Here is a 14,173-nt window from a genome sequence, read left to right as displayed (position 1 = left end):
AAAAAAAAAAACACCGGTACCAAATTAAAAAATTTATATTCTACCTGTTGTAAAAACCCATAACGAGAGAGGGTTATCAGGCAACCGATGATTTTTTTTTACATAGCAGAGTACTCCTGAAAAAACAATACTACCCAAGTTGAAGAAAAAAAGTGTTTCCTTTCCAGAAGAAGTTGAAGAAAAAGATGCGACGAATTTGAACGCAACCAATGTGGTTTTGCCGAAGACTCTTATGGCACCGCAGTCTTTGACGAGGGCTAAGAGTCCAGGCACGCCATACCACAGTGCAGAGAATTGTAGCAAATGCCGGTTCGATAGGCTTGAGACTTTGTCGTATTTTCTCAGTCAGATCAAATTGGCAGAGTCTGTGGGCAAGCATTTTGTTTCGGCTGCTTTCTTTGGACTTACCGTTGAATCCAAAGCTGAGGTTTCATGTTTCACTTTTTCTTTAAAAATTTTGTTTTGTATTTGCAAGCTTATGCTTTTTATAATTGTAGTTGCCAATTTTCCATGTTTCGTTGTAAGAAAACACTAACGATGATATGTAAGAAATTAAGAATGTTCAGGTAAGCAACTGTCTAAAAAGTTTTGGAAATCTGGTTAACAGAAAATTAAAAATTAAAAAAAATCTCCGGTTGCCTGATAACCCTCTCTCGTTGTGGGTTTTTACAACAGGTAGAATATAAATTTTTTAATTTGGTACCGGTGAATTTTTTTTTCTCACGTGTAAATTTAGTTTCTAATTTTTTAATTAAAAACATGCCACATCATTTAAAAAAAAAAAACCAAGTCACCATACTATTAACCACGTAAGTAACACCGTTAACAACAGTTAGTAAAATGACCAACACAACTCAGTTTTAAAACTTAAGGGACTAATTGTGCTCACTTTAAACTTGAGAGACCAATTGCGCACACAGGGTAAACTTTATGGACCAATAGTGTAGTTTTGTCTATACAACTTCAATGAGCTAAAAATTCGAAGTTTAAAGGTAGGAATTTCAGATGGAAAGCCTTGTGTGGCCTGGTAAATTAACCGAGAGAAAGGATCGTTTTCTCTCTTTTCCTTCAAATAAGCAATGCATCTTTCAACCTCAGACTTGACTTGTAAAAATAATTCATGAGCTTTGTCCCTGTTTTTTAACTCCTGCTTCATCCCTTCAAAACATGATTAAAAATTAAGGTTAACAATTACTTGCATCTTACTTACCTCATAAAGAAAAAGAAAAAACAAAAACTTGCATAGAAGATTCAACCTATTAAAGCTCAAACTTGCAATGACTACTATTCAAGCAAATGCTCAAATTACAACTGTCCTAAGATTCAGGTAAAGATATAGACAAATTGAAGAATGAGGTTGACATACAGTACCTACAATGTTTATTAGCTAAAGTGGCAATGCTTAACAAACACCCTCTACGTATTATTCCATATATCTGATTTTATACTTGAATGTATGATTTAGTGAAAAACTATAATCATATAAATGACCACACGGAGATGCTTTTCATATGCCATATCGGTGCAGTTTTGAACAGCATTCCACTGATAGAGAAGAGAATGGCATGGATAGATATGATTACAACTAGATGATTGTAACTTGAAATTATTCTTCCTAGGCTCTGCTTCTAGCCACCTTAATGAATTGGGGTATTTTGCTTGATGATCTACCTATTGAATTTGAACTATCCAATCTTGGAGATATCTAGGTGGCTATCAGTCCAAATTAAATGTGCTACCCTACCATATCATAAATTCATTTTAACCTTCAATTTTGAAAATTCTTGTTTTAGGCTAACTTGATATTGTACTCTAATTACTAGCATCATAGACATTCAAAGATATTGGTCATCTAATCTAACCAATAGTCATACATACCTTCTGCTTCAATGGGTTTGACAAAGTAATAAAAAAAAAAAAACCGACCAGGAAATTTTGGAAAAATTCCTGGAAGATGTACATACCCTACTCAAAACAACATCCCTGTCTCATTGTGTCCTGGGACACTAATAAAAAATTTCACCTTAATTTACATAGGAAATTATGGGCTTTGTTACAGCAATTATATATGGTTCTCTCAACATATATAACACAATTAACAGTATGGAACAAGCATAACCATATACATGTATATTGTAAATTATGATAAATTAATGGGAATATAAATTTGGAAGGATGAAGGCACATCAAGTGATAACCCGTGCGAGTGGTATTCAACTATAAACTGCAATTCTGTTGCTGCATGCAGATATGAAGAAATGTATAGAACGGAAATTAATAATTGATAATAAAAAAAATGTTACAAAGTGAATTTTTCTTTTTTTGGATAGGAAAAGTGATGTTCTTAGCTTACTTGGCTTATATCGTCTTCTCCAACAGCACCGAAAGGTATGATTTTGGCTCCAAATCTTGCAGCCATCCTGACAAACTCAGACTGTTCTGGCCATATTAACTTGTATTCTTCACCCTAAAATTGTAAATTTTTAAGAAAAAAGATTTTTTGAAAGCTTTTTCTATGTTTAAATATGGCATTTATCAACTTAAATGTGGACCATTATATGTATACTAGTCCAATGCTCATTCGATGTACGGTTAATTAAAAATTTCTATATGAAAGAATAATATCATCAAAACTATAGCGAGTCACTTCTAACTTTAATATAATTTCATCTAGATTAAATTATAGAAATGCAAAAATATATTAAGCAACACAACGTAAGAACGGTATATAATATGTAAATTTTACCATATTAAAATACAAAATTATGATAGATGATCAAAATACTTAAATAAATTTTAAATTTGGTTTTAACGTACTTGAATTTTTTTGAAATATTCTCTAAAAAAAAAGTTTTTTGAAATATAATTTAAGTTGGAGTAGATTTTTAAATTCCTTAATCTTAGCTAATAAAACTTTACTTAAATTGAAAACGAAAACACTATTTTGATTTCTACATTTTGGAATTATAGTCAATTTGGTCATTAAATTTTGATAATAGTCAATTTAGTTCCTCATTTTTTCAACTTACAATCAATTTGGTTTTTACCATTAAGCTTACTAACAAAAATTCTTTACATGGCAATCGGTTTACACCGTTATCATGTCTAATATTAAAATATAAAATGATATGCTAACGTATTTAAATTTTTTTAGTCACATCAACTTTTAAAAATACTTGTCTTTTCTTTACCATTTTTTTTCTTTTATTATTGTTACAATATTTAACCAAACAGAGTTTCTTTTTAATTTTACCAATTTTATTTTTTCTGTTCTTATAATTTCTTGGTAAACAAACAGTCTTTTCTTTCTTACAATTTCTTTCGTATTGTAACAGTGATTTTAAGTCCAACAATGGCATATCAAGTATCAACACAGATTAAATTGATTCAAACTTTATTTGGCTTTCAAACATAGCAAATCTTATGCCATTAAGTTTAAACTATAATCCAAAATCAAACATATCCCCAAACCCATACAATGAATGATCCAACAAACTCAGTTTCACCACAAACCCAACGGTGCAGCAGCAGCAGCAGCACCACCACAATCCTAGATCCGGCTTATTCTAAGCCGAAGCCACGACTCAGTTCCTAGAGTTAGCCCAAGCTTACGAATCATCATCTTCGATCTTAAATCCTCTACTCCAACCAGATCCACCAAACCCAGACTCGCCGATTTCACTCCCAACTCAGAGATTCCCAATCCCTTTTCACTCTTCTCCAAAATCATCTATTCTGGATTTCGTTTTTAAGGAAGCCCATTATGTAGGCGTTGAAAGTTGTGAACTGAAGAGACTTATCGAGTTGTTGTGACGGAGGCAGCAGATGGACGGCGATGGGCAACTCAAATAGTGGTTGCAAAGAAGGCTTGGGGATGGAGTCAATGGTTTATGGACTGACTTTGACGATCGTTGAGAAATGAGTACTGGGAAGAATGAAGGCAGAAGAGAATCAAAGAGAAACTAAAGAACAAAGTTGCAGAGATTGTAAGAGAGTTGAGAAAATAAAATAGAAATTCTGTTTGGTTAAAAAGATTATAAGAAAATTATAAAAAAAAAGGGTAAATAAGAGCTGATGTGGCTTTTTTTGCTATATAAGAATTGATGTGGCCGATAAAATTTAGACCCATCAACATATCATTTTCTATTTTAATATTAGACGTGCCAATTGTGTAAATCGTTTATCACGTAAATAATTTCCGTTAGTGAGTTAATAGTAAGGACTAAATTGGTTGCAAGTGAAAAATATGAGAGACCAAATTGACTGTTAACAAAATGTAATGACCAAACTGACTGCAACCCCAAAATTTAGGGACCAAAAATAGTGTTTTCGCCTAAATTGAACTATAGTTGGAATAAAATTTTAAATTACTTGAAACTTACCTTCTCAAAAAAATATTTAAAAAGATTTTTACCTAAAGTGAAGTAATCTAATTAATGAGAATTTAAACATTTATTGCAAAGAGAAGATAGTCGTTGGTGTAACCACAACTTTTAGAAACAACTTTTATTATAGAGTACAGTTTATGATATAAAAATATATTAGGTTGTAATAAATGTGGTAATCTCGTATTAAAAGTAGACTTAAAAGAGAAATTATATCGATCTAATATTTAGAGTTTGCACAAGCAAACTTTTTGTTTGAGGATCGCTTGGGTGAAGATTGAGCGAAGTTCAAGTTTTAATGAATGCTCAAGCAAGTGTAAATGCCTTATGTAAAGATCGATCGAACTTTCTTTTTAAGGCTATTTGAGGTTTGCTTAGTGTTTGGTCGAGCAAAGTCGTTCAAACTTCAATTTTCTATAGAATTAGTTGTTGACCTGTGCTTTGCACATTTATTCTCATTAATTTTTAAATTTGGTTTAGTATGTATATCTTGTTAAAGAATGCAAACCTTAAAAATTCAACTTAAAATTAAGAAATCCAAGTTTTAAAACTTTAACAGATTTTAATCCTTCATCATTTTGATTTTTTTTTTCTTTTTGGGTAGATTTTTGCATTGTCAACAACTAAAAGGAGAGAGAGAGAGAGAGAGAGAGAGAGAGAGAGAGAGAGAGAGAGAGAGAGAGAGGAGTTTTTTAGAAAATAAATTGAAAGGATTTAGTAGTAAATGAAATAGTCATTTTTAATAAAGTCTCTTTACGAGTCTTTTAGTTTTAAGAAGAGATGACATGTCATAATAGTATAATTGGAAATATATGCTAACTGCAGTTTGGGGATCCAACTTTTATAATATATATTAGTTGCAGATCTACGCGATGCATGGAAATATATAAATATTATGCAATGATGTGTAATATATAAAAGTAACTATTACTTCAAGTATTGTCTTTTAAAAAAAAAGATTTCTACAAGTATTTTTTTTATCTTTTTATCTTTACAAAGATATCATTCTATTGTCTTGTGTGTTTGATTTGTAATGTGTTATATTTTCCTAATACACAACTAAATTTTATAAGTTTCAAATTTATTATTCAAATTTCTCATCTCTTAAGAAATAAAATCACAAAATTACAGTTTTATTTTAACAAAAATTAAAATGAAACCAAAGGAATAAAAAATAGACTTTTAAAAATTTAACACTCAAACAATTGGTAGGCAAATTCATAGCTATATAGATTGTGTTTTAATATAAACTCAAATTTCAATTTCCAAAAAAAAACTAAGTATAACCCAAACTAAAATTCAACCAAAGCTATAAAGGGTGAGAGAAGACTTTGTGATGGGAAATTAAAAAAAAAAAAAAAACACAATACCAAAACACAAATTAAAAAAAAAAAAAAAACCATCACCATTAATTTGAGTTATAAGAAAGAACAAAAAACCACCAAGAGAGACAGAGAGAGAGAGAGAGTACTTACAATTTTTGTGCGGAAAAAATATGGATTGAATGAGAGAAATGATATCAAATTTATACAAGAAAGAGAAAATAATGAAGAAAGTGTAACGGTAAAGTAAAGAGCAGTGGAGCGATAGAGAGGCAAAGAGAGAGAGAGGGGATGGTGGAGAAAGTGTAAGTTGTACCGGATGGTGTGGACTAATATGGTGAAGAAGAGTTATTTATTTATTACTATTATATTTAAGAATAGGGAGAAGAAAAGTTTTAAAAAGAAAAAAAAAAAGAGGTAGAAAATAAGTGAATGACGTGGCTGCTAATATAACTCAACAGAGGCGTAACAACTGTAAGTTCTATGCTTCAGCTCTTAGATATATACAAATATAGATTATAGATAGATTGTGTAGACAAGTGAGCCTAAAAGTTCTCACTATTACTAACATTTGATTGTTGATAACTGTATTTAGAATGTCTCACTCTTCATTGGCTACTTTTCAATAATGTCTCTTCATTCTCTACATATGTTGTTTTTTTTTTCATATTCAGTAAAAGGGTTGAAAAATATAAAGAAATTTCATGAATTCTCTAAAATTATTATTTGTAGAGCAATTATACTAGTCTAATATTTGTAATTTACTTGAGTGAAATTTATATTTGAGATTTAAAGCTTGTGCCGTATATCTAAGAGTTAAGTCATTTTGGATATACACGATTTCTTTAAGACATTTTCCCATTTCCTCGTGTGTGTGTGTTAAAAATACTTACTATTTTTATAATAAAAAAAGAAAAAAAAAAAAGTGGGCGTAGCTTGAAGATCAAGTAAAGTTTTTTGTTTTCAGGATTGCTTTAGAGAGTGTCATGCAAAGATAAATCAAACTTTCTATTTCAAGCCACTTGAGGTTTGCTTAAGGTTCCCTCAAGTGAAATACTTCACTTGAACAAAGTCATTCACTCATTTGGAACTTTTTTTTTTGTTGTTGTAAAATTGTTAATAATGGCCACCTGATTGTTATTAATTGTATTTAGAGTGTCATGAGTCATGACTCTTCATTGGTGACTTTTTAGTGCTACCTCTTCAATGATGTCTCTTCATTCTCAATTTATATTGTTCTTTTCATATTCACTAAAAAATTCGAAGTTTAAAGGTAGGAATTTCAGATATAAAGCCATGTGTGGCCTGGTAAATTAACCAAGACAATAAATTTCTGTAAGGAGCGCTTTCTCTTTTTTCCTTCAAATAAGCAAGGCACCTTCCAACCTCAGACTTGACTTGTAAGTATAATTCATGAGCTTTGTCCCTGTCTTTTAATTTCTGCTTCAAACCTTCAGAACATGATTAGAAATTAAGGTTAACAATTACTTGCATCTTACTTACCTCGTAAAGAAAAACAAAAAAACAAAAACTTGCATAAAAAATTCAACCTACTAAAGCTCAAACTTCCATTGACTACTGCTCAAGCAGAGACACAGGTTACAACTGTCCTAAGATTCAGGTAAGATACAGACCTACAATGTTTATTTGCAAATGTGGCCCTGCACGACAAACACCCTCTACTAAACCATATATCTGGCTGTACGTGGGTGTACGATATAGTGATTCATAAGAACATATGTTTCATGTTTTTCAGTTGCAAATGATAAGCTATAATCATATAAAAGAACACACTGAGAAGAGAATGGATTGGATAGATATGATTACAATTAGATGATTGTTGCATGAAATTATTCTTCTCAGGCTGCTTCTAATGAATTGGGTATTTTGCATGATGATCTGCAAATTGAATTTGTTTCCAATCTAGGGAATATCTAAGGTGGCTATCAGTCCCAATTAGATGCACTGTAATATCATAAAGCCATTTTTTCAAAGTTGCAATTTTGTTAAAGAGACCATCAACTTTGGAAAAAAAAAAATCTTGTTTTAGGCTAACTTGATACTGTACTCAAGCATCAGACATTCAAAGATATTGGTCATCTAACCAGTAGCCATACCTTCTGTTTCAATGGATTTGCCAAAATAATAATAAAAATAACCAGGAAATTTTGGTAGAATTCCTGGGAAATGTACATCTTGATTTGCAACTGCTCCAGTGGCATCAGTCCTACAATGCAAGATCACGGTAATATTAAAATAAAGAATAGGAAGGAAAAGGCAAAATAAATTTGAGATCATATTTATGGAAAGAAAGGATCCAATTGAAGTCAATGCCAGAGGAACTTAATATACCTTTAAGTTTACAATCTCATCTGTCATCTTTTTATTTGATCCTCAAGGTAAGGAATCTTCATTTGGTCATCATAATCAAAAACTAGGTATAAGTTGAAAGAAACCATTTACTCATTAGAAAGAAAACAAGTAAAACCCAGTGACAAAAATGTGAATCTAAATATAAACTAGCTAGCCGAAACAGCAAATAGCGGTAATGTAGATATGTCCAGTTTAAACTTTTCTTCAAAGCAATTAGCATGTCATACCCTTCTCAAAAGAAAATCCCTATCTCATTGTGTCCAGGGAAACTGATAAAAAAGTTCACCTTAATTTACATAGAAAGTTATGGGGAGAAACCCTTTGTTCAGCAATTACTGTTCTCTTCACATAACACAAGTAACATTATCAAACAAGGATAAGCATATACATGTAAAATTGTAAATTAATAAGAATATGAATGTAGATCCAGGTTTCAATGTTTAGATTTTAGAAAATTTGGAAGAAATAAGGCATCAAGTGATGACCCGTGTGAGTGGTTACAGTGGTATTCAACTAGCAGCCTAGCCAGCTAGAAACTACAATTCTGTGCTGCATGCAGATATGGATAGAATGGAAATTAATAATTGATAATAAAAAAAAAATGTTACAAAGTGAAGTTCTTAGCTTACTTCGCTTATAGCGTCTTCTCCAACAGCATCAAAAGGTAAGATTTTGGCTCCAAATCTTGCAGCCATCCTGACAAACTCAGACTGAAAGCACAAAAGCCAAGTATTTCAAAGCTATTAAAGTTGTATATTCTGAAAAACACATCTCATTTAATTTATGTTGCAATGAAATACACACAATCAATACATTCGAAAAATAGTAACCATGTCTGCACATGTCAATGCATATAATTGCATAAATCACACTGAAGCCTGGAGGGAGAGAAGGCAACATTTTGCATGATGAGATCATTTATCATTTCACCTTAGACTGTAAATTTCGTGAGTATTTTAATAATAAACATTAAGGTTGAAGGGGAGTTAATTTTCTGTAATAAGCTATAAATTCAATAATAACCAAAGCATTGTCATTAATTCATCCAAAGGTTTGTGAACCACCCATTAATTCACTACCTTCTGTTCTAATTTTACTTTTTTTTTTTTTTGAGAAAGAACATTTGCAAATTTCATTAAGAAGAAGAAAACTAGCCATTATCGGCTAAAAGTACAGCTTGAAGGTGTGGAGGAACATCCTCCATCCACACCGAAAAACCTCTAACATGTCTTGCGTATTTAGCTAGGTTGTGAGCAATAGAGTTACCAAGTCTACGAATATGGGAAAATGAAATACATCTGGTTTCTGTGGTTGCTTTGGCTGCTGCAAGGATATGCCCGTAAGGAGAAAAAGAGTCATCGTCATTCCTAAGGCACTTAATCACTGCTTCAGAGTTGCCTTCAAGAATAAAAGATGTTAAGCCAATTTCTTGCGCGAAGTAAATGGCTCTAGCTGCAGCCATTGCTTCAACAATAAAAGATGTTCTAATTTTACTTGAAAAGGCAAGCAAAGTATTGGAAATTCTGGGACTGCAAATTGGGGTGGAAGAAGCAAATCAAGCAGAACCTAACCAGTAAATTGACAAGTTTGGCTTTTCCTAGCTTGGATTGAGCCTTGATTGAGACACCACTAGACGTCAGGAAGGGCTAAGCTCAAGTTATATTTATGTCATATTTTAAAAAGCATAATATTGAAGGGGTTATATTTGTAGTCCTACCATTATTCTATCCTTTTTTATTATTGTTTGGAGAGGTATGTAAAGTCCTAGCATTATTCTATTCTTTTTTATTATTGTGAGAATTTTTTTAATAATTTAGATTATTTAGTTCGTTAAATATCTTCTTCAAATAGATATTTAAGTAAAAATTTAAACTTAGTGTTAATTTTATCAGAACATAATTTTTTTTAACATTATAATAAGTAAATATTATACAAATATAAGGAAATGTATTGAATTTTTTTATTTTATTTATATTATTGATCAAGTGATGCTATAAATGCAACAATTCTAAAGAGGTCTTGATCATCCATGCATGTGCATGATTTAAGGCATGGGAACCTATTCCAATTGTAAAGAGGTCTGACTATAGTAGAATTTTCCCCTGAATACTAAAAGCATATGTTTTGGATGAAGACCTAGAGATTCAAACCCCCAATCTTGTCTATCTAATTAAGATATTAAAATATACAGCATGTTTTTTTCCTTGATTAATTAAAAACTTAAAAGTTAAAGCATACTTGTGAAATAATTAGCTCAAGTCAAATCTTTATAAAGCAATGATAAAAAAATGAAGAAAGAAAATTTTAAGAAAGTAATGATAAAGAAGTTTTTATAGTTTAAACTCGTACAAAAATGAGTTTGTGATCATATGGTAAATAACACTTGATTAGCACAAAATTTGATATATGTATTAAGAATGTAAAGAACATGCAATCTAATGGTTAAAATTTTAAAATATATTTCAATGTTATTTTTTTTAGAGGGAGTTATAGTTTTAAACTACAACTAAATATATAGCCAAATTTATTCCTTTTAATAATACTATTTTTTAAACATGTTTAGACACAAGGATAGGCCATCCATATTAAAAGTAGAAATGCGATAAGCAAACAAACCCAATCAGGAAATTAGAAAACAATAGTATTGTGAAACGAAACATTTTCTTTAGGTCGAGCCAATAAAATCAAAAGCCACACCATTAATGGTTCTTAATTAAAAAATTCATTCAATTTGATAACATGTCGATTTCTTGAAGAAAGAGAAAAGAAATGAAGTTTAAAAACTAATTAAGCACAAAAAACTGAAAACTAGCGAGAAACCCAAAGAGCCACACAAGTGAGGCATTAACTCCAGAGAGAGTATCTCATGCGCCAGGCGCATGAGACATCCACACCTGTGGGGTCCACATGTCTGTGAGAGGGGCGACTCATGCGCTTGGTGCATACAAAATTTTTTCTAAACTCCACTAGCCGTAACGTGCCACATGGCCACGATGTGTACAGCGCTGCCACTACGCATTAAATGCGCTACCACTACACATCAAATGTGGAACAGAACCCCAAGAGTCATGTCTGAGCAAAAAACCTTTCACCTTTTGGTGATTGTCATGACATGCAAGGATGACCATAGAACCTGGGGGGTAGCTGATGGGACCAACGAACTCTCTTGCCCAGACGACCTCATCAAACATCTTCATCCACTTAGCCACGGCATGGACGAGGGAAGGCAAGTCATTAATAAGAAGTTCCAATGCCTCGGACAGTTACCAATTAGTTGTTAGACCATTGGTGGCTCATCAAAACTTGCATTAATAAGTCTTGAGGCGTTACGAAGGGAGCACTAAAGCCACAATTAAGGCCCTAACGGCTAAAAACTATGAAACTATATATACACGCTCATCAGAACTAGACAAGGTACATATACACACACCCAAAATATACTAGTACATGTAACTTCGATTTTCTAAGTCTTTTTGCTTCCTAAAAAGTTTCTATAAGCTGACTTTATCATCAGAGACTCTGTAACAGTTACCACACCGATGACCATCTGAAGCGGGCTTTTCACCACACTTACAGGCACAGCGACTAGGTTTCAACTTCATCTGGACGAACCTACACTACTGACGATTTTCGCATCATCATCATCATTCTACTAATAATAATTTAATTGTTTTGTTTACAACATTATTTTATTATTTTAAGAATATTGTTAGTGGAATGCTGATATGGCAGAATCTAGACCATTAAATCATTAAAATGTGGTTAGGATTTAAGGAAATTTATTGATAGAGTACCCTAAGAAATTTAGAGGATCTGGATCCATAAAGTTTTACCTAAATTGAACTGTATTTGGAATAGAATTTAAATTTCTTGAAACTTACCTTCTCAAAACAAAAACAAAAATGTATAAGATTTTTACCTAAAGTGAACTAATGTAATTAATGAGAATTTAAACATTTGTCACAAAGAGAAGATAGCCGCATGGCAAAGCCTCAACTTCTAGGCCCAATTTTCATTATAGAGTATAGTGTATTATATATATAATATGTATGAATAATTATATTAGGTTGTAATATATGTGGTAATCCCATATTAAAGTAGAGAATTAAAAGACAAATTATATCGATCTAATATTTAGAGTTTGCTCAAGAAAACTTTCTATTTGAGGATCACTTGGGTGAACATTGAGCAGAGTTCAAGTTTTAATGAATAATCAAGCGTCATGTAAAGATTGACTGAACTTTCTATTTAAGGTCATTTGAGGTTTGCTTGGCGTTTGGTTGAGCGAAGGTGCTTAAACTTCAGTTTTCGATTGAATTGTGCAGACGAGTGAGCCTAAAAAATTTCATTAAACTTCAGTTATCTATTGTTGTTAACTATATTTATAGTATCTCACTCTTTATTGGTGACTTTTTAATAATGTCTCTTCATTCTCTATATATGTTATTTTTTTCATATTCAGTAATAGGATTGAAAAATATAAAGAAATTCTATGAAGTATCCAAAATTTCTATTTGTAAAGCAATTATACTGGTCTAATGTTTATATTTTACTTGAGTGAAAATTCTTTTTGAGGGTCGCTCGGGTGAGTGTAGCTTGAAGATAAGAGTAAATTAAGTTCTTGTTCTGAAGATTGCTTTAGAGAGTGCCATGCAAAGATAGAAACCAAACTTTATATATGTTTGAGGCCATTTGGGGTTTTCTTAAGGTTCGCTCAAAGTGAAATAGTTCACTTGAACAAAGTTAATTGGAACTTCTTATTAATGGTCACTGATTGTTATTAATTGTAGTTAGTGTCATGAGTCATGACTCTTCATTGGAGAAATTTTAGTGCATGTTTAATATTATATGCATGTTTAACAAAAAAAAGAAGACATGTTAGTGCTACCTCTTTAACGATGTCTCTTCACTCTCTCTCTCTCTCTCTCTCTCTCTCTCTCTCTCTCTCTCTATATATATATATATATATATATAGTTCTGTTGGGTTTTGAGTTTGTAGTGTTGGCAAACCATGACAAAAAATAAGTATTATTGAGTTAGAATGGTGTACTTTCAAGTCCAAGACAAAAAAACTCAAGTTCTAGTCTGGTTACCTCGATTGTTGTTCGATTCCTCTTGATTGATCGAATGTCGCAGATCAGCAAAAATTAGTAAAAAGTCCATAACTTCTTTATTTGAAGCCTAAATCGCGATCCATTTTTTCCAGTATTTAAAGGACATTATAAGCTAACCCTAGATGAAGTTTTTAGAGAGAAAAGAGTATCTTGTACCCCCAATTGTAGATCTAGGGTTTTTATACCCAATGCTCTCCAAAGTCTTTTACTTTTAATATTCCTTGAAGAATCTCAAGATCCGGTGTTGTAGAAGTTGTTATTACAAGATCAACAAGTGAAGGTGATTTGAAATCTTTGAGTGGGATCTCAAAGTCACAAGCATGGGTGCTTGTGTTGCAGCAAATTGAATGAGAGGAGCCTGTGGATTCGGAGCCTGCACGTGGTCATGTCAGTAAGTTACTACATGAGGTATCAATAGATTTAGGGTTAAATCTTTTGTAAAAACTTCAATTCTTTTATAGTAGATTTGTTTTACTTTGAGAATAGCTAGGTCAAATCCTCCACATGTTTTTACTTTGAAACAGTTAGTTTCATTGGTTTTTCTAAGTCATCATATCGTAATGTTTTTTACTTTTCCATTGTTGTATATGATATGATATATGTTTGTCTAACCTAGATCTGAATAATAAACCTAATAATCAACTTCGTTAATTAATTAAGTTAAACAATCTGGTTTAAGGAGTCTAAACAAACAAACAAGTTCTTGCATATTCACTAAAAGGGTTGAAACAAAGAAATTCTGTGAATTCTCTAGAATTTCTATTGTAAAATCTAGGTGGTGTTGTATCTTGGAGACAATTACCTCTAACCCGTTAGCAAAATATTCTACAAGGACTCAAAGAGGATCTCATGTGCGTCTTTCAAAGTAATAAGTGAATGATAGACATTGACTCTTCACTCACATGGCTTAAAGTCTCACTAGTTTCATTTTGGTAAAAAGACGGGATGGGGTTCAAAAATAAATGAAATAAAATTAAAC

The 14,173-nt window shown here is 31.8% G+C and overlaps 1 long non-coding RNA gene across 1 annotated transcript; it reads right to left on the bottom strand.

Annotated features, from left to right (window-relative positions):
* Nucleotides 1-7,067: 7,067 nt before the first annotated feature.
* LOC142612247 (uncharacterized) lies at nucleotides 7,068-8,191 on the bottom strand. The gene is made up of 3 exons (XR_012840140.1): nucleotides 8,060-8,191; nucleotides 7,825-7,934; nucleotides 7,068-7,158 (listed from the first exon to the last, which is right to left on the bottom strand). It is a non-coding gene; the product is annotated as an uncharacterized LOC142612247 (long non-coding RNA).
* Nucleotides 8,192-14,173: the final 5,982 nt, after the last annotated feature.

Source organism: Castanea sativa, chromosome 1, assembly GCF_040712315.1.
Source record: "Castanea sativa cultivar Marrone di Chiusa Pesio chromosome 1, ASM4071231v1".
Classification (NCBI taxonomy): Eukaryota; Viridiplantae; Streptophyta; class Magnoliopsida; order Fagales; family Fagaceae; genus Castanea; species Castanea sativa.
Note: the sequence above shows the minus strand (reverse complement) of the source record. Positions and strands in the feature narration are given on the sequence as shown.